Below are 21,555 nucleotides of genomic sequence, written 5' to 3'. Positions count from 1 at the left end.
CTTTTTAACTGCATGACTAAATCAATATATTACATCATTTACATTAACATCTAAATGTTAGCTGCATGCTTCCACAATTTTCGCTAAACGGATTCTAACAGGTCAAATAACATATAAATGGTCTCTTTCGATTATTTGCATGTGTAAAGAAGACTTAGGGATAGAAGTGTGTCGCTCGGAAGAGGGCTTGTTTCTATCTCAAAGAAAGTATGCTATTGACCTCTTAAATGAAGTAGGAAAGCTTGGATCACGGCAGAACTACAAGGTTTTTCGTGAGGGAGAGCCCGAGGACCAACCGTTCAAGAATGTAACACAATATAGACGTTTGGTGGGTAAGCTAATTTACTTAACTATTACTAGGCCAGACATTTGCTTTGCTGTGAACCAGGCTAGTCAGCATATGCAAGCTCCGAAGGTGCACCATTGGAACATCGTCAACCGGATTTTCAAATACATCAAAGGATTGCCGGGTCAAGGAATATGGATGGGATGCAACAACAACACGGACCTCGTGGGATATTGTGATGCGGACTATGCTGGAGACAAAGGAGACCGGAGATCAACAAGCGGCTATTGCACCTTTCTTGGAGGCAACCTTGTCACATGGAAGAGCAAGAAACAGAAAGTGGTGTCCCTTTCAAGCGCCGAGTCCGAGTATAGAGCGATGAGGAAATTGACTACCGAGTTGATGTGGCTCAAGAACCTACTTAAAGACCTTGGAATCGACATTATGAAGCCTATCACAATGCATTGCGACAATGAGGCTGCCATTCACATCGCAACTAACTCTGTGTTCCACGAGAGGACAAAGCACATAGAAGTTGATTGTCACAAAGTCCGAGAGCAAATTCAACTAGGCGTAACACTTCCCTGCCATACCGAGAGCTCTGAGCAACTAGCCGATGTATTTACCAAGGCGGCGAGCCCTCAAGTCTGTGAGTACATACACTCAAAGCTTGGACTCATAGACCTCACGAAACCTTGAAAGCCTACACTCTTTTTCCCTTAAGTATAGTTTTTCCCAAGAAGTTTTCTATACTAAGGTTTTTAATGAGGTAGGTGATCAATGGTTCAAGCTTGTGTCATGGAGTCCAATGACTAAGCTTGAGGGGGAGTATAATTTGGGATCTTGATCACCATGTCCGTACGGACGTTGTCCTACGGTCTCCATCGGGCCATCCTCTACCATATCGTGTAATGGCCCACTCAAAGCCTCACAAGACTCATGTGAGACTTAATCAATGTCTGTAGATCCTTCCATATGACCGTTGGTGACCTTAGAGCAAGTGGGAATGGAGAAGTCAACCTAAAGTCACATGTTATGTTTAAGGAATCTTTATGTCGCTTTCACCTTGTAAAATCGTGTAGCATCTTGTAGGATATTCTCTTTACTTATGTATATATTAGGAATGTATCCATAAATCTAATCAAGTAAGAAGTTCTTTTCTTCTTCTATACTTCTCTCCTATACTCTCTCTCTCACAAACATACTCAACGATATTCAAACTCTTTGTTCCACTCTTGAATCTTTTTATACTTCTTGACTTCTAAAACTTACAAGAGACTATTCAAGCTTTATTGTATTAATCTATTTTTGGGTCCATGTCCTGAGTCGGATAAGATATTTAACAATATGTATGTGGATGAATAAAAAGTGAAGAAAAAAAATATTTGTGGGGGAAATGGTCGACTGGTCAAAAGAAATTATAAATTAAAAAAAAGAAGTTACAAGAAAAGGGAAAAAGAAAGAAGAAGAGTTCATATCAGTAGGCCTAGCTAGGGCATGCCGGATCAAATACAAAGCTGTAATTAAATACTTTATCCTCTAATTAATCGTTAAACTTTTCCGACGTGTGTGATGGAATATGACATAAACGAAAAGTATATCAATTGAAAAAAAAAAGGGTAATAAATATGACGTGAGAAAACATTTTTCCTTAGCCTAAAAGAAAGATATTGCCATATCGGTCAGTAGACGATTCCAGACATTCGTGATTCGTGCGCGGTGCATCTAAATGGGTTGGCCCTGCCATGCACGTGGATACTTTTTAACTGCATGACTAAATCAATATATTACATCATTTACATTAACATTTAAATGTTAGCTGCATGCTTCCACAATTTTCGCCTAACGGATTCTAACAGGTCAAATAACATATAAATTGGTCTCCTTCGATTATTTGCATGTGTAAAGAAGACTTGAGAAAGCCACGATGTCTCCTTGTGTGTGACTCAATTTGCTCTCACCGATTCAAAAAGCGTAACGTACAATCTGATTTTGATTTTTTCTTGTTTCATGCATGTTCCAATTAACTAGGAAACATATCTTATCTTCCTAAACATTTATAGATATCTGTTAAAAATTTAAAATCAGGCTAAAAAAGAAGAGAGAAAAATATATAAATAAAGCTTGCAATTTTGCCAACTTGTGGTTGTGTAGGTAATAAAGCTTTGTCGGAGTCTAACGTCATTCCGTGTGATCGTCTTTCTTTATTTACTTTAATGTTCTCTAATACTATAACTTTAGCATATTTAAGGAGATTATTAATGGATCATCAGTTTGTAAATTTCATCTTCTAAATTTCGAAATCAAAGGAATTGAGAAACTATTGAAGAAGATCCATAGAGCCCTTATGCCTCCTAAGTTGTTTTGTTATTTGGAAACTAAAAGCAAAAACATATAAACATTTCATCAGTTACTGAAAGTACTTTAGACAAATATTATGTCCCTAGCACGGATTTGGTGGTTGTAGAATCTCTATTTAATTATGTGTTTTCTCCTTTACTTAGGTATATGATTATTTTCCTCAGAACAAAAAAAAAGGCCAAACAGAGCATATGCCCACAAAGAAAGCAGCTTTATCTATGTGGCTTGATCCATGACTCATCCCTTTTACCACAAAGGTCTCAAGTCTCAGAGCTTTGATACAAGTGCCTCTTGTCTATTTGTCTTTCCCTTTAAATACCTTCCCACCAACACGGTTTCATCAACAACCATTACTCACAATCTCCTCTATCTCTCTCTTTCTCTTTCTCATAATATCAAGAATCAAGATCACCACTTAAACCTTCCAAGATGACATTGAGCAGAGTTGACCAACAAGTTATTGCATTTCCTGCAGCCAAGACTGCTCCGGCGCTTTACTTGCCTGACCCTGCAGCTTCCATCAACAAACTACAAATCCCAACCTCTTCAAAGGTTTCTTTTTCAACAGACAAGGGAAAATCCATGCTGCGAAAGAAGAAGACCGATAGCTTCACCAACGGAGCTAGAGACCAGGACAAGTTAGGACCAAAGCTAACTGAAAAAGTTAAGAGAAAGCTATCCTTGGGAGCTAAGATCCTTCAAATGGGAGGCCTAGAGAAGATCTATAAGCGACTCTTCAAAGTCTGCGATGAAGAGAAACTGTTCAAGGCGTACCAATGTTACCTATCAACATCCGCAGGCCCCATGGCAGGCCTACTCTTTATCTCATCAAAGAAGATTGCATTCTGCAGCGAGAAATCTATCAAGCTGGCTTCTCCTCAGGGAGATATCATCAGGGTTCACTACAAAGTGTCAGTTCCCTTGTGCAAGATCAATGGAGTGAACCAGAGTCAGAACACAAAGAAACCATCTCAGAAGTACCTTGAAGTAGTCACGGTCGATGGATTTGACTTCTGGTTTATGGGATTGTTGAGCCACCAAAAAGCTTTCAACTGCCTCGAGAAAACACTAATTTTGAAGAAGAAATATTTCATTTCTATTTTGACCTGTTTCAATCAGGGAACGTTAGTAAAGAGCCTAGAAGAGACCGACAATATTGTTTGTACAAACTCATTTTTTATTTTATTTTGCTTTATCCATTTTGGTTTACATTGAAGAAACGAGAAAGAGATTAATATAGCTAAAGCTGATCCCATCACTTTTCCTAAGTTACTGTCCACCTTTGCACCAAATCATGTCAAAAGAAGTGTCATGGGATGAATCACATATAAAGACATGAGAGCATTTATAAGCTTAAAGATCCACAGGATCAATCTTTCCCTAGGAGAACGAGCAGTCTTCTTCCATTACAACAAAAGAAACATCAAAGAGCTCAACTGATCACAACAAAAGCTTTAGGGCAAACACTGCTCTATTGTATTACATAGAGAATCATAGTCTTCAAATGTCCAAAAGCAGTGTCTTCTTCTTCCATTTCAACAAAAAAGAAATCAATGAAGATGTAAAACAAAAACTATCTAATATTTGAATAAGCAATCAATCATAATGTTAGGACCGCTCAACAATAACAATAATTAATCCACACAAAAACAATTAATTAATTTCCGCTCAACTTTGTTGTATTGTCCAAGACTCCAAGTTATTGAATAAGGCTACTGTCTCATTGTAACTTCTAAGCCAAGAAATAGTGATAAAATATAAGAGGCTGGTTAAATTTTACAGCATAATAGTTTTTTTTTCCTAACTCCGAGAAGCTTATAACTTCATAAGCTTAAAAATTCAAACATTAAAACAAAACAAAAAAAACACAAAATCCAGACTTGCTCTGTCTCTCGGAACAAAAAAATAAAATAAACAGTATATATGTGGTCCGTTGGTTAGTTTTCTTCTATTTAGTACCGTGTCAATTCCTTAGACATGTTTTGGTGCAAAAGAGAACTGTGAAATAAGAAAATACTGATGAGATCAGCTAAATATATTCATTTATCTCTTTCTTGTGTCAATAATGGAAAACATAATGAGTTTGTACAAACAATATTGTCAGTCTCTTCTTACTAATATTCTCTGAAATGAAATATTTCTTCTTCAACCTGCACTAATTAGCTCCTCAGAGAAATTCTTATTGGTCATCATCGTTTAACGCTTGCTCAAGGCAGTTGAAAGCTTTGCGGTAGCTCACGAATCCCATGAACCAGAAGTCGAAGTTATCGACTGTGACTACTTCAAGGTACTTCTTAGATGGTTTCTTCGTGTTCTGACTCTGGTTCACACCATTGATTTTGGATAACGGGATTGAGACTTTGTAGTGAACCCTAGAGATATCTCCATGAGGAGAAACCACCTTGATGGATCTCTCGCTGCAGAATGCAATTTTCTTTGATGAGATAAAGAGTAGGCCTGAGATGGGACCTGCGGTTGTGGATAGGTAACACTGGTACGCCTTGAAAAGCTTCTCTTCATCGCAGACTTTGAAGAGTCGCTTGTAGATTTTCTCTAAGCCTCCCATTTGAAGGATCTTAGCTCCCAAGGATAGCTTTCTCTTGACTGTTTCACTTAGCTTGGGTTCTAACTTGTCCTGGTCTCTAGCTCCTTTCGTGAAGCTATCGGTTTTCTTCTTTCGCAGCATTGATTTTCCTTTGCTTGTTAGAAAAGAAAACTTTGATGAAGTTGGGACTTGGAGCTTATTGATGGAAGGTGGGTCAGGCAAGTAACTCATCGTTGCAGTCTTGGCTGCGGGAAATGCAATAGCTTGTTGATGAACTCTGCTCAATGTCATCTTGGATGGTTTAGCGGTGATTTTGATTCTTGATTCTTGATCTTGTGAGAAAGAGAAGGAGAGAGTAGAGAGATTAATTGTGAGTGATGGTTGATGATGAAACCGTGTTGGTGAGAAGGTATATAAAGGGAAAGACAAAGAAACAAGAGGCAGTTGAATACAAAAACATTGAATCGTTGAGACTCGAGATCTTTGTGGTAAAGGCTGAGTCATAGATTGGTCATCAAGACAGGGAAAAAGCCACTTTCTTTGGGGTTAAAAGCAAATAGAAGAAGACCAAGCATATGCTTTGTTTTGCTTTTTCTTCTTTTATATTGTGAGAAAAATAATCTTGATCTAGTTAAAGGAGAGATTTATATAAAGAAAGGACTTGCAACTACCAAGTCCGTGTTTAGGACATTATTTCGAAACTAATTTCAATAACTGATGAGAATGTTTTAGCTCAACTCAACATGTTCCTTTATCATTGTCGGTACGTAGCTTTAATTTGTCTTTCCGCATCATAATTAATGATGCGTATCTTCGTATTTATATATGATTGTTTTTAAGTTTGTTCTCAAGCATAATATTATTAATTAGTCTATAACAAACACTCATTTGGTGTCAAAGGTAATAACTAATATGTTACAATCCATTTTTCAAACCCTCTACACTCATCATAAATTAATCTCTTTAACATAAAATCAGTTTGTATATTAGAGATATATAGCCAAAACAAAAGCAAAGTAAAAAAGAAAGAAACAAAAAAAAAAAGAGAAAGAGATCATCCTACTGATTGACACTGGACTCCGACTAGCTTTTTTACCAACAAGTTGGCAAACAACATCAACCCCTTTTTTTTTTTTTTTATCCTACTTTGTTTAGCCTGATTTTAATTTTCTACATATATCTTTACATACATGTATAGGAGATAAAATATGTTTCCTTCTTAATAGGAACATGCATGAAACAAGAAAAAAAAAATGACGTAACGCTTTTTTGAATAAGGCGAGAGCAAATTGAGATATGCAGAAGGGGACGTCGTGGCTTTGGAGCTTCCCGCGTTGGCATTGTGACTTTCTTATGCCTTTATTTCTTTTATTTCATGCTAAGATAAGAAATATCAGAGTTACATTTGATTTGAAAAAACAAAATATTCAAAGCAATAAAGGAAGCAAAACAAATTGTTAAATAAGATCCATTCCACCATATAGTAGTATAGATGTTGTTTCATCAATTCGTCACCCATGTGATATGAACATGGTGTAGAAATGTGTGTGTATGCAATGTTTATATATGTATATATTTATAAAATATTCGTATGCATGGTAACATTTTGTCGACAATGTAGGTGATTATAAATAGGTACATACATTATTTCTTTAACAACAACAAAAAAACAACATATATAGGTACATGCATTAATGAAAGGAATGATTCGTTTAGTTGTTAAGACATGAATGATCGAATCGTGGCGGAAAAAAAAAGACATGAATGATTTAGTCGGTAGTTGTTATAAAGTTATTGAATTCAGAGAACAATATAATTATTCTAACAAAAGATGGTATCACTCACTGTTACATTATAATTCAAAATTTAATACTAGTATTTTGTTATTTTGTCGTCCATTATTCATATTTGCTTAATAGTATCATATAAATTTCTACCGTCAGAGACTATTCAAGCTTTATGGTATCTATACTATTAATTGGGAAATATACTTAGGCATAAAAAAAAAGTAAAGAAAACATAATTCCATATAATGCCCTTATTAGAAAGGGTGTATCCAAACATATATTTATAGCCAAACACTAAACTTACTATTTAATTTTATTCTGATTATGGATAAACAATTTAGATAATATTAATGAGACGTGGACCCTATATTAGATTTAAAAGATTCGATTTTATATTTTTGTAAATATTGAGTTTTTCTCTCCTATAATTAAGTCGTTTGTTTCCTATTATTTAGATATTTAGTTTCCTTATAATTGTTACAAATCAATTTGTAAAGTAAATTGAAAACGTCCTCTACTAATTTGATTAGCAATATTAATTGGTTTCCTTTTTATATGGTCATAATATTATTCGCATTATTAATCTGTTTCCCTTTTGATAAGATCCTAAATAAATTATAATTACTATCAATATTTATAAACTACACTATTAACTCTTATTGTAAAGGCATATTCTTTTCATTATACCTTTATAATAATAAGTTTTTTAATATGCCTTCTTAGCCAATAATATTAAATCAAAAATTTTCCCCAAAGATCTAATATGTCTTTTGTAGTTCAAAAATACGTTCATATGTTCAAATTTGATAAACAATAATAGGTTCGGACCCGCACATACATGCAGGGTTAATTTCAAAACTAAGTTAGGTTTGCAATATATTAGGTATATACGGATTATCTTTGTAAACCAATTTTTAGGAATATTATTAAAATTCATAATCAAAACTATACCAATTTAGTATTCCATTTGATTTTAATGGGCTTAGACACAAAAATGATCATTTGTTTTGTTATGAGCAAAGACAAATACTCATCCCATCACATATATCAATGTTTTTCCATCTCATAACCATCACATATATATCAATGTTTTTCTATGTCCTGTTTATGTTCTATCACATAAACATCTCATAATTATTGGTCGCAGCGACACTCCCGAACAGGGATTAAATCAATTTCCGGATCTGAAAGTTTTTAAAAAAAAATCATTGATACATTTACACACATTCATAAGAATTTCTATAAGGATACGATTCATCATTCCTCTTTCAAATCTGAGGAAACCAAAGAGATTAGAGTAACTGAATTTCATAATCACCAAATCTAAAATGTTAATAAACAATCTAAGAATGAATGATAGATAAAGGAAAGACTACAAACAAAGCAAGAATATAACCTTGACAACAACCTATTTTTTCCAAACCCTACCAATTACAAAGAACACAAGTTAGATTAAACCAACTCCTGAACGCAGACCGGAGAGCATGATTACAGATAAGGTTGAGATGGAGAAGTTCGAGATTTGTCATCGGCTTGTGACATTTGCTAAGCCACTTCTTGATATTTGCTTCTGCTTTGTATGTGAATCCAAAGGCAGCAATGTGTGGATCATTCATGACATCTTGCAACAATATAAACAACATTAGCAAAACTTAATATTATACAAACGACTTAATTATAGGAGAGAAAAACTTAATATTTGCAAAAATATAAAATCGAATCTTTTAAATCTAATATAGGGTCCACGTCTCATTAATATTATCTAAATTGTTTATCCATAATCAGAATAAAATTAGATAGTAAGTTTAGTGTTTGGCTATAAATATATGTTTGGATACACCCTTTCTAATAGGGGCATTATATGGAATTCTGTTTTGTTTACTTTTTTTTTTATGCCTAAGTGTACTCCCCAATTAATAATAAAGATTATTCAATAATACGTAATATATCTAAAAATTTAGAGTCTAAATTTACTAATAAACAGTTTAAATATTTCAAATTATTGAAAAATCTAAAAATTTGAATATTTTGAACAATTATATTATTAAAATTATAAATATTACTAATATATTACTACTATATATTAATAATGTGGGTATCTTTGGATACCTGTTCGAATCGGATTCGGATTCGGGTTTTTGGATTTAGAGATTTAGAACCCGTTTAGATATTTTACACTTTCGGATACGGGTTCGGATCGGATTTTTTAGATCGGATTCTGATCGAATATTTGGATCCGGGTATTTTTTGCAGGCCTACCATGTCCAAAGTCGGATAAGATATTTTGAGTATATTACACGAACAATAGTTAACAATATGCATGTCGTCGATGCATAAAAAGGATTGGAAAAAAAAATCTTTGTGGGGGAAATTGTCGATTGGTCAACATAAAAATTTACAAGAAAAGTGAAAAGAAAGAAGAAGAGTTCATATCAGTAGGCCTAGCTAGGACATGACGGATAAAATACAAAGCTGTAATTAAATACTTTATCTTCTAATTAATCGTTAAACTTTTCCGACGTGTGTGAAGGAATTTTTTTTTTTGTCGACGTGTGATGGAATTTGACATAAACGAAAAGCATATCAATTGAAAATTAAAAAAAAAGTAAGAAATATGACGTGAGAAAACATTTTTCCTTAGCCTAAAAGAAATATATATTGGTCGGTCACTAGACGATTCCAGACATTCGTGTACGGTGCATCTAAATGGGTTGGCCCTGCCATGCACTGACGCACGTAGATACTTTACATCACTTAACACTAACAATTTTCGGTAGTAAAGCTCATTCATTACCTCTAATTAAGCTTCCACAATTTTCGCTTAACGGATGCTAGTAACATGTCACATAACATTTAAATTGTCTCTCTTTTGTTTTTCTTTCTTTTTGCATATCCATTAATAGCACTAACCAAAACAAGTAAGGAAGTAACATGTTTATAAGTTGCATGTACAAAGACTAGAGAAAGTGTACAATGCCAACGTAGAAAGCTTCCAAAGCCACGATGTCTTCTTCTGTGTGACTCAATTTGCTCTCACCGATTCAAAAAGTGCTACGTACAATCTGATTTTGATTTCTTCTTGTTTCATGCATGTTTCAATTAACTAGGAAACATATCTTATCTTCTATACATTTATAGATATCTGTTAAAACTTAAAATCAGGCTAAAAAAGAAGAGAGAAAAATAAACAAATAAAGCTTGCAATTTTGCCAACTTGTAGTTGTGTAGGTAATAAAGCTTTGTCGGAGTCTAACGTCATTCCGTGTGATCATCTTTCTTTTATGGAAAAATGATTGTCAGCAACTTGAAATATACGCCAACACATAGCCACACATACAAACAATATAGATGTCTTGTTAACTACGTGAACTATTGTCATTACATAAGGACATCCATAAACAAACATAGGTTATGTGTACAATACCATAAACATTCGAGGTCTGCCGGAACCCGGCGTTGACCAGTATTGACCGGCGTTGACCAGAAAAAAATATTCAAAAAAATATTTTTTTTTCTAAAATATAATGATTTTATTTTTATGTATTTTTGATAAAAAAAATAAAAAAGATAAATAATTTTTATAACTTACAAAAACAACATATAACAACAAAAAAATACAAGAAAATTATTTACTAAAATAAAAATAAAAATAATATGAAAAACAAAATTTGTGGTATATAGAGTAACTAATTTTGTTAAGCCTAGAGGTGAACAACTCTCATTCATCCCTCTTAATTAACAAATCAGAATACAATAATATGGCATGTCATATCATATTTTTAAAAAGATATTTTTTATTAATAAATTTATGTCAGTTTGGGTTTACAAAAGAGTGGTTAGGGTATACATTTTACAGTTAAACGAAATAATATGTCGGTTTGGGTTTACAAAAGAGTGGTTAGGTTTTAGATTTTCCTATTAAATAAAATTATATGTCTGTTTGGATTTATAAAAGAGTGTTTAGGGTTTAGATTTTATAATTAAACAAAATTATATGTTGGTTTGAGTTTATAATAAATGGTTAGGGTTTTATATGTGATAATTAAAAACTGTAATATAATATTAAAATTAACAATTTTAAAATTGATTGATCAACATATTTTGTTTCTTTAATTAAGATTTGTTTCCTTAATTTAAAGGGGATGAATAAGAGAGGTTCGCCCGTAAGGGTGAACCCACGAATTGTCTGTTTCTTAATACAGAAAATATACCAAAAATAATATAATAAAACTATACCACCAAAATTTGATGTGTAGTAGATTTTTTCATAAACAATTACAAATTTATACTCTTTCTATTTAAATATCATTTTTAATTTTGTATTTTCAAAAATACATAAAAACAAAAATTATTATTATTAGGAAAAAAAATATTTTTTTTGAATTTTTTTTTCTGGTCAATAGCGGTCAACGCCGGTCAATACCGGTCAACGCCGATAATATTGGTCAACGTCAGTTAATACTGGTCAACGCCGGATTCCGGCTAACCTCGAATGTTTATGGTGTTGTAGACATAACATATGTTTGTTTGTGGATGTCCTTATGTGATGACAATAGTTCACGTAGTTAACAAGACATTTATATTGTTTGTATGTGTGGCTATGTGTTGGTGTATACTTCAAGTAGCTGACAATCATTTTTCCTTCTTTTATTTACTTTAATGTTCTCTATTTTATTTATTTTTGGGCATCTCTAATACCTCTAGCTTTAGCATATATAAGGAGATTAATGGATCATCAGTTTGTAAATAGCATGCATCTTCTAAATTTCGAAATCAAAGGAATTGAGAAACTATTGAAGGAGAGCCCTTATGCCTCCTAAGTTGTTTTGTTATTTGGAAACTAAAAGCAAAAACATATAAACATTTCATCAGTTACTGAAAGTACTTTAGATTAATTATGTGTTTTCTCCTTTACTTAAGTATATGATTATTTTCCTCAAAACAAAAAAAGGCCAAACAGAGCATATGCCCACAAAGAAAGCAACTTTATCTATGTGGCTTGATGACCCATCCATGACTCATCCCTTTTACCACAAAGGTCTCAAGTCTCAGAGCTTTGATACAAGTGCCTCTTGTCTATTTGTCTTTCCCTTTAAATACCTTCCCACCAACACAGTTTCATCAACAACCATTACTCACAATCTCCTCTCTCTCTCTCCTTCTCTTTGTCATAAGATCAAGAATCAAAATCACCACTTAAACCTTCCAAGATGACATTGAGCAGAGTTGACCAACAAGTTATTGCATTCCCTGCAGCCAAGACTGCTCCGGCGCTTTACTTGCCTGACCCTGCAGCTTCCATCAACAAACTACAAATCCCAACCTCCTCTTCAAAGGTTTCTCTTTCAACAGACAAGGGAAAATCCATGCTGCGAAAGAAGAAGACCGATAGCTTCACCAACGGAGCTAGAGACCAGGACAAGTTAGGACCAAAGCTAACTGAAAAAGTAAAGAGAAAGCTATCCTTGGGAGCTAAGATCCTTCAAATGGGAGGCCTAGAGAAGATCTACAAGAGACTCTTCAAAGTCTGCGATGAGGAGAAACTGTTCAAGGCGTACCAATGTTACCTATCAACAACCGCAGGCCCCATGGCAGGCCTACTCTTCATTTCATCAAAGAAGATTGCATTCTGCAGCGAGAAATCGATCAAGATAGCTTCTCCTCAGGGAGATCTCACTAGGGTTCATTACAAAGTATCAATCCCCTTGTGCAAGATCAATGGAGTGAACCAGAGTCAGAACACGAAGAAGCCATCTCAAAAGTACCTTGAAGTAGTCACGGTCGATGGTTTTGACTTCTGGTTTATGGGATTCTTGAGCCACCAAAATGCTTTCAACTGTCTCGAGCAAGCGCTTTCTCTTAGCTACGAGCAATGATAAGCCGCAATGGGTTCCGCTAAGGAGCTAAATAGTGCTGGTTAAAGAACAAATATTTCTTTTCACTTTAACCGGCTTCAATCAGATTATGTTAGGAAACACTTACAATATTGTACAAACTTATTATTTTTCTTGCTTATATCCCTTTTTTTCTCCATCGTAAACATGAACAAGAGATTTGAATATATTTAGCTGATCATCGCATCTGATTTCCTAATTTACTGTCCTCTTGTGCACCACAATATGTCAAAAAGAAGACTAATACATAGAAAACAAAAAATGTGCCATGGGATGGATCATATATAAGTAAATGAGTACATAGAAGACCATTTCATAATCTTGATCTTGGAAAATTTAAGAGTTTAAGATCCATTATCCCTAACCTTCCGCTGAGTGATTAAACCAATAGTAATAAAATGTCCAAAAAAGCAGAGTCTTATTCCATTTCAACAAAAAAGAAATCAATGAAGATGTAAAACAAAAACTATCTAATATTTTGAATAAGCAATCAATCATAATAATGTTATGACCGCTCAACAATAACAAATAATTCATCCACACAAAAACAAAAACAATTAATTAATTCCCGCTCAACTTTGTAGTATAGTCCAAGACTCCAAGCTAAGTTATTAAATAAGGCTACTGTCCCATTGTAACTTGTAAGACAAGATACAGTGATAAAATATAAGAGGCTGATTATATTTTACAACTTAATACTTTTTTTTTCCTAACTCGGAGAAGCTTATAAATTCAAACTAAAAAAAGAACACAAAATTCAGACTTGGTAATTTTTAGTTATATTTCAAAAGTCATGTCTCTGAGTTGCTCTGTCTCTGGGAACAACAAAAAATAGACAGCATATATGTGGTCCGTCGTTAGTTTTGTTATATTAGTACAATAGCACAGGCACTTCTTTGGACATGTTTTGGTGCAAAAGAGAACTGTGAAATAAGAAAATACTGATGAGATCAGCTTAATATATTCATTTATCTCCTTCTCGCGTCTACATAGTATTTTATCCGTGTTTATTCAATACTTTCATTGCTACTGTGACCATATTAGGTTGTAAGAAGTTTGATTATTCGACGGTGATTAGGTGGTCATATAATTCTATTTATTATAAACAACAAAAAAACTTCCTAAAAAAACCATACTTTCAGTGTCAAAAATATCATTATTGGTTTAAATGTTACCAAAAATATTCCCAAGAAAGGAAAAGTTCTGCTTGAGTGATTAAGCTTTAGCAGGTGGGGAACATTGATACGTACGATAGAGTTTGTTTTGGAAATTTAACTTTAGTTTTTCAGTATCAGCCAGCACCAATCTGGCGTTACCAAATTAGGAGCTCTGACGAGTCGTTTCTCAGCTTCTGTCCGCAACGTTCCGTGACATCTTTGCCTCTTTGTTTGTCGTTGACTCTTGACTCTTAGTTTTTTTTTCTTACAAGTTATTTGGTTTTAAATTTGGCTCTAGGGACTCTCTTGACCAAACATATTTTGATGATCAAATATGCGTTTCGTGTGTGTACCAGTCAGTTAGTCAGGCAGCTTTTGAGATGTTTGTGCAACCAGGTAACTGAGTGTGGACTCCCTGCCTCCTGGTCTAAATACTAAGAAGTCTTTCACTTGTCTCAATATTTTGTAACAACTGTGTTGACAGCCACATTACCTCGTCACTGCTGATGATGTTGATTTGTATCTTGCTGTTGAAGTTCAGCCTTTGGATGACAGGAACCGAAAGGTTAATATCTTTTTCAATGAATGAGAGATTATATGTTGAATATAGCAAAGATTAGGATTGAGGTCTACTGGAAATTTTGATCTGGATCATTTTAGTTTCCTCAGTATATTGGTTTGTGGGATAGAGATATATCATGCTAATTAATATGATTTAAGAGTTGTTGTTTTCTGTTGACTTATTCTTAGTTTTTTGCAATTTTCATTTGCTACTTTCTGATTTCAGGGGAAGCTTGTGTAGGTGTTGTTTGCCAATGACAATCACAAGATCGCTTGCCGTAAGTTTATCAATTTACTTTGAGAAATCATGCCCTCTTGATGACTTCCTGTAAAACTAAGCCACTACTTGTCAGTTTACATCTTGATATTAAGATGTTAATTAAGTTTCTTTTATGTTCGCTGAGCTGTTTCTGGTTGGTTGTGTACGAGATAGTGGTTACTGGTTCCCTTAGATCCAGTGATGCAGAGCAATATAGAGAAGACCTTTCATACTGGTCATGCTTCATACAATGTTTCCCTTGCGGTATAAGTAACATTTGCCATTTGAACTCTGGCTTTAATCCTTCACATGCATGTGGCTTTGAATAGACTGGTTACCTGGATATATGGCAAGCAGCTACGTTATCTATTGAGAGAGAAGGTTACAGCATCCAGTGTAGTAGTAATTGTCTCACAAATTGCGGAAAAGTTCTCAGCTTCTACTACAGTAAGACTTATGCCTTATATGCTTCTGTCCTTTTTTGTCATAAAATAACTTGTTGTCTGTGTAACGTGTGGCTGTGTGGGAATGGAGGAATGTGCAGCTTTGCATGTTGAAAGAGAGTTAAAGTTTATTCTAATGAAACTTTCTTTTGAAAGAGAGAATCCAATCCAGATTGTGACAACAAACGAAAAAGAGGAAAATTACAATTACTTATATATATTTATATAAAAACGAAAAAAAGGAAAATTAGTAAACGCGTATTTCATATCATTAATGAAGAGAAATATGGAAAATCGAATTTTCTGAAGTTGTGTGTGTGTTTACCCTAATTCTCATCAAAGGAAACTAAAAAGCTTCTTCTTCTACTTTTTTCTTCTCTCTGCAGTAAAACAAACAAAACAACGTACAACAATGGTTTCTTCTTCTTCTTCTTCTTCTTCAATGTTGGCTTCTTCTTCTTCTTCAATGTTGTCGGTGAGGAACCGCAAGTGTTTCAAGCCCTCGCTCTCTTCCGTATCAAAGAAGACAACAAATCTTGCTTCGAGAGAGAAGACCATGTTTAAGAAAGCCTCCGAGCTTTCGATCCTTTGTGATGTCGAACTCTGTGTTATATACTACAACCGCGACGGAGATCTCGTCGGGACATGGCCGGAAGATCAATCCAAGGTTCGAGACATGGCAGAGAGATACAGCAAACTCAACGATAGCGAGAGACGCAAGAAAAGCACAAACCTTTCTCAGTTTCTGAATAAGAAGACCGACAAGATGACATCTTTAGATATCAATGACAAGAGATTCTCTGAGAAACTTTTGGAGATGGAGGCTTCGTTAGAGAGTAATCTACGGGTGTTTCAAGATAACCTTCTTCGGGTGTTACAGAACCAGACAGAACAACCCGATCAGAACCCTTTGGTGTCTTCCGCCGGCTTCTTCACAACAGATCCATCATTGATGAGCGGTGGTGTGTCAGAAACAGAGCAAAACCTATCGACGCCATCGTTGACTCAACAACATCAGAGCAAAGTTTCACTCTTTCTCTATAACCATGACAACGGTAGCTTCTGTCAACTCCCTGACTCTGTTTCTACCTTTGACCCATCGATGAGTTCGGCTTCACTTGGGGCACAAGGCTCGTTTCTAACAAGTAACAACTTTGATCTTCCCATTCCCATGGTCTTTCCTCCTCTGATGCAGACACAAACCCCACCACTTGTCCACTTTGATGATCAGTTTGCGGACTGGAATCAGACTCCGTATTTTGCAGATCCAATGATGTTCTCTTCTTGTGTATGATTACGACGAAGTTAGATTATGTATGAGTTATTTAGGGTTTGTTATGAATTTTTGTATCATCCTTTGAATTGTATGTTTTGCCAATTGTATGAATGTATTTTTCTCTCAAGTTTCTAACATAGTCTGCAATAGATCACATTGAATGTTAAATGTCTGTAATTGATGCAGACAAGTAAACTAATTGAGTAAATTGAACCTTGTTGTTTCTGTGAATGATCTATTTTATCACTTTCGTTACAGTCTCTGGAAAACAAAAATCAGAGAGACAGTGACTGGTTCGGTGCAGGCTCTGGCTTTTTTCAGCTGCAAAACAGTTAGAGAGATAAGGACTCGTAAAACAATTCGTTCATATGAATAGTAGTCAATCTTTGTTTATATAAAATAATAATCCCACTTTAAGTTTACATTTGATACATATTCATCTTTGAAGATAAGCAAGGATTGAAATAAGAAACCGACTTAGTTGTAGCTTGAAATTTAAGCATATCGGATGAATAACCCTCAATCTTTGAAGTTGGCACCTCAGCTTCTTTATTGTTACCTTCGTCTGTTTTATTACCAGCAGGAACCATCCCATGAGTTTTAAACGCCCATTTTTATCAATCAGCATATGCATCTCAGCTTGGTCAATTGGTTTGTGAGCTTGTCAGAAACTTGATCCGGGACAATCAGCATATGCTTGGTCCTATGATCCTTTACTAAATCTATGTACCTCGGTAGGATTAGACACTCAAGTGTAGGTGAAATATGGTCTTGTGTGTTCATATTGTTTGTTATAATATGTATGTTGAATACTACACTGTAAGCTTTTAATCTTCTGTTATGTTTTTGGCAGCTCAAGAGATGAAATAGTACTCACCCTGAGATTATTTATCAAGAGGGTAATATATTTTCAAAAGCATTGTGTTCATTTTATCACTTTCTTTACAATCTCTAGAAGACAAAAACTGCAGCTTTCATAAAATCAGAGATAATAAATGTAGATACAATAATACAAAGACTTCAAGCTTCGTTTCTAGAGAAGCAATTGCTGATTATTTTTTTGGGTCTGCTTATATTCGTTGCAGGCTCTGCTGAGGAAGAAGGGAAAGAAGAGACTATTTTTGTTTAACAAATGATGAGATTGTACATAATGATCTTTTTTTAGCTGCAAATCAATTAGTTAGTTATAATTAAGGCCTTTGTGACACAATTTATTCATGAGGAAAATCAATCTTTGTTTATATAAAATAATCCCACTTTAAGTCACTGCTCTGCAGCCACATGGAGTAAAGCAGTAAAAAAAATAGAAACGAGTTTGTACAAACAATATTGTCAGTCTCTTCGAGGCTTTTTCCTAACATCCTCTGACTACTGAAACAGGTCAAAACAGAAATGATAGGTTTCTTCTTTAACCTGTACTAATTAGCTGCTCAGAGAAAAATCACTTCAGTTTATTGCTCATCTTCGTTTAAAGCTTGCTCGAGACAGTTGAATGCTTTGCGGTAGCTCACGAATCCCATAAACCAGAAGTCGAAGTTATCAACTGTAACTACTTCAAGGTACTTCTTAGATGGTTTCTTCGTGTTCTGACTCTGGTTCACACCATTGATCTTGGATAACGGGATTGAGACTTTGTAGTGAACCCTAGAGATATCTCCCTGAGGAGAAGCCACCTTGATGGATCTCTCGCTACAGAATGCAATCTTTTTTGACGAGATGAAGAGTAGGCCTGAGATGGGACCTGCGGTTGTGGATAGGTAACATTGGTACGCCTTGAAAAGCTTCTCTTCATCGCAGACTTTGAAGAGTCGCTTGTAGATTTTCTCTAAGCCTCCCATTTGAAGGATCTTAGCTCCCAAGGATAGCTTTCTCTTGACTGTTTCACTTAGCTTGGGTTCTAACTTGTCCTGGTCTCTAGCTCCTTTCGTGAAGCTATCGGTTTTCTTCTTTCGCAGCATTGATTTTCCTTTGCTTGTTAGAAAAGAAAACTTTGATGAAGTTGGGACTTGGAGCTTATTGATGGAAGGTGGGTCAGGCAAGTAACTCATCGTTGCAGTCTTGGCTGCGGGAAATGCAATAGCTTGTTGATGAACTCTGCTCAATGTCATCTTGGATGGTTTAGCGGTGATTTTGATTCTTGATTCTTGATCTTGTGAGAAAGAGAAGGAGAGAGTAGAGAGATTAATTGTGAGTGATGGTTGATGATGAAACCGTGTTGGTGAGAAGGTATATAAAGGGAAAGACAAAGAAACAAGAGGCAGTTGAATACAAAAACATTGAATCGTTGAGACTCGAGATCTTTGTGGTAAAGGCTGAGTCATAGATTGGTCATCAAGACAGGGAAAAAGCCACTTTCTTTGGGGTTAAAAGCAAATAGAAGAAGACCAAGCATATGCTTTGTTTTGCTTTTTCTTCTTTTTTATTGTGAGAAAAATAATCTTGATCTAGTTAAAGGAGAGATTTATATAAAGAAAGGACTTGCAACTACCAAGTCCGTGTTTAGGACATTATTTCGAAACTAATTTCAATAACTGATGAAAATGTTTTAGCTCAACATGTTCTTTATCATGTCGGTACGTAGCTTTAATTTGTCTTTCCGCATCATAATTAATGATGCGTATCTTCCTGTTGATATGATTTTTTTTAAGATTGTTCTCATTAATTAATTATTAATTAGTCTGTTAACAATTACTCATTTGGTGACATGTTACAATCCATTTTCAACCCTCAACACTCATCATAAATTAATCCCTTATAATATGAAACCAGTTTGTATATTAGAGATGTATTGCCAAAAGAAAAGCAAAGTTACAAAGAAAAAAAGAAAGAACGAGATGATCTCATGATCATACTGGTTGACGTTGGACTCCGACTAGCTTTTTTAACCTACAACATCAACCTTTTTTTTTTATCCTACTTTGTTTAGCCTGATTTTAATTTTCCTCATATATCTTTACATACATGTATAGGAGATAAGATATGTTTCCTTCTTAATAGGAACATGGCACGAAAAAAAAAAAAATGAAAATCAAATATGACGTAACGCTTTTTTGAATAAGGCGAAAGCAAATTGAGATATGCAGAAGGGAACGTCGTGGTTTGGAGCTTTCCGCGTTGGCATTGTGACTTTTTAATGCATTTATTATTATTATTACTAGATAGTAATTCGTGGTGTACCGCGATGTTAATTTTAAAAAAAAAAAAATATAATCAGGAGGTCTTGCAGATTCAGAATCAGGAGGTCTTGTTGCTGGAGAGAAGGGGGAAGATGGTGCGGATATCTCTCTCGAGATACCAGCTGTGACTCATTCGGTCCCTGCAGTATCTGAAGGAGATGACATTGCAGCTGAGGAGGATCCCACGGATATGAATGTTGGTGCAACTGTTGATCCCGCTGCTGCACCACCGGTTGACAAGGTCCGCAAGGCGAAACCACCTTTGGCTCTTAAGGGAAATGCCTCTAAGAAGCTAAATGTCTACTTGCGTACAACACCAAGGAAGCGGCCTGCTCCTAAAGTTACTGACTTAGCTGGAGAAGGCACAAACCCGAGGAACCAGGAGCAGGAGAAGGGGACAACTGGTGGATCTAAGCCACCCAAACCAATGCTGGATAAATGAAGATCTTAAGCTGGAACTGCCAAGGGCTTGGAAACAAAGCAACTATTGGTTATCTTAGGGACTTGTGGGGGAAGCATAGGCCTGATTTTTTATTTTTATCTGAAACTAGACAGCCTTATTCGCATTTGGAATCTTTTGTTGGTCATTTTGGTTTTTCAAATTTAAAAACGGTTGATCCTATTGGTTGTAGTGGTGGTTTAGCCTTATTTTATAATAATGACTATGATGTTTCAGTTTTATTTGAATCTAATAGATTGATTGATGTGGAACTTACTTATAAAGGACAAACACTCTTTTTTACCTTTGTTTATGGTGATCCGGTTCCAGCAAACCGAGACTTAGTATGGGAACGCTTAACACGAATTGGTTTATCTAGAGATTCTCCCTGGTTCCTTATTGGAGATTTTAACGAATTAAAAGGAAATCATGAAAAGCGTGGAGGTAAACTCTGACATGCGTCCTCCTTTGTTGGTTTTAATACCATGATTAGACATTGCGGTATATTAGAGTTTCCTCGGTTGGGGACAGTTTATCTTGGTGTGGATGGAGAGATAAAAAGCCAATTAGGTGTCGTCTGGATCGCGCCTTGGCCAATGACAAGCTGCATGAATTTTTAGTAATGCATTTACGGAATACTTACCCATGGTAGCTTCATACCATAAACCGGTTCTAGCACTACTTGAGGATAAAGTCCGGAGAGGGAGAAACTGTTTTCGGTTTGACCGACGGTGGCTTGATAAAGAGGGACTATTTGGTGCCATCTCTGAAGGCTGGGACTCAGGGATAGCGATTCCAACGGACAAATTTATGGATAAGATCATTAAATGCCGTCAAGCAATTTCCCAGTGGCGGAAAACTCAGGTCCCTTATGGTTGGGAATCGATTGAGGATATTAAAAATCAGTTAGCGATCGCTCAGGCAGATGACTCTGTTTCTGTTGAGACCATTTCAGAACTAACCTGGAAACTTCGAGAGGCTTATCGAGATGAAGAAATTTATTGGTATCAGAAAAGTAGGAGTCGATAGATGCGTTTTGGAGATCAAAATACTAGTTATTTTCATGCCCAAACAAAACAAAGACGATCTAATAATCGTATTGTGGGACTCCACGATGACACCAGAAGATGGGTTACGGAAGAGAAGCAGGTTCAGAGCATAGCCGCTTCTTATTTTCAGGACCTTTACACATCCTCCGAACCTTCGGATTTTGAGGAAACACTGGATGAAGTGTGCTCATCTATCACATATGACATTAATGATTCCCTGACAAGATCAGTCACAGAACAAGAAATCAAGGAGGCTCTGTTTATGATGCACCCAGACAAGGCTCCAAGGCCGGATGGTATGACGGCTCTGTTCTATCAGCGT

General features: G+C 35.3%; 5 pseudogenes across 4 annotated transcripts; 3 read left to right on the top strand and 2 right to left on the bottom strand.

Moving 5' to 3' along the window:
* Nucleotides 1–2,918: 2,918 nt before the first annotated feature.
* LOC104770698 (putative GEM-like protein 8 pseudogene) lies at nucleotides 2,919–3,903 on the top strand (annotated as a pseudogene).
* A 743-nt stretch (nucleotides 3,904–4,646) lies between these two features.
* Nucleotides 4,647–5,793, bottom strand: LOC104770697 (GEM-like protein 6 pseudogene; annotated as a pseudogene). Its single transcript, XR_015592564.1, has one exon. The product of XR_015592564.1 is annotated as a GEM-like protein 6 pseudogene (transcript).
* Nucleotides 5,794–12,015: 6,222 nt separating this feature from the next.
* LOC104770696 (putative GEM-like protein 8 pseudogene) lies at nucleotides 12,016–13,059 on the top strand (annotated as a pseudogene). The gene has a single exon (XR_015593742.1). The product of XR_015593742.1 is annotated as a putative GEM-like protein 8 pseudogene (transcript).
* Nucleotides 13,060–15,604: 2,545 nt separating this feature from the next.
* LOC104772488 (agamous-like MADS-box protein AGL53 pseudogene) lies at nucleotides 15,605–16,796 on the top strand (annotated as a pseudogene). Its single transcript, XR_015593979.1, has one exon. The product of XR_015593979.1 is annotated as an agamous-like MADS-box protein AGL53 pseudogene (transcript).
* Nucleotides 16,797–17,779: 983 nt separating this feature from the next.
* On the bottom strand, nucleotides 17,780–18,970 carry LOC104770695 (GEM-like protein 6 pseudogene; annotated as a pseudogene). The gene has a single exon (XR_015592448.1). The product of XR_015592448.1 is annotated as a GEM-like protein 6 pseudogene (transcript).
* Nucleotides 18,971–21,555: the final 2,585 nt, after the last annotated feature.

Source organism: Camelina sativa, chromosome 20 (assembly GCF_030686135.1).
Source record: "Camelina sativa cultivar CO46 ecotype springtype chromosome 20, ASM3068613v1".
Lineage (NCBI taxonomy): Eukaryota > Viridiplantae > Streptophyta > Magnoliopsida > Brassicales > Brassicaceae > Camelina > Camelina sativa.
Note: the sequence above shows the minus strand (reverse complement) of the source record. Positions and strands in the feature narration are given on the sequence as shown.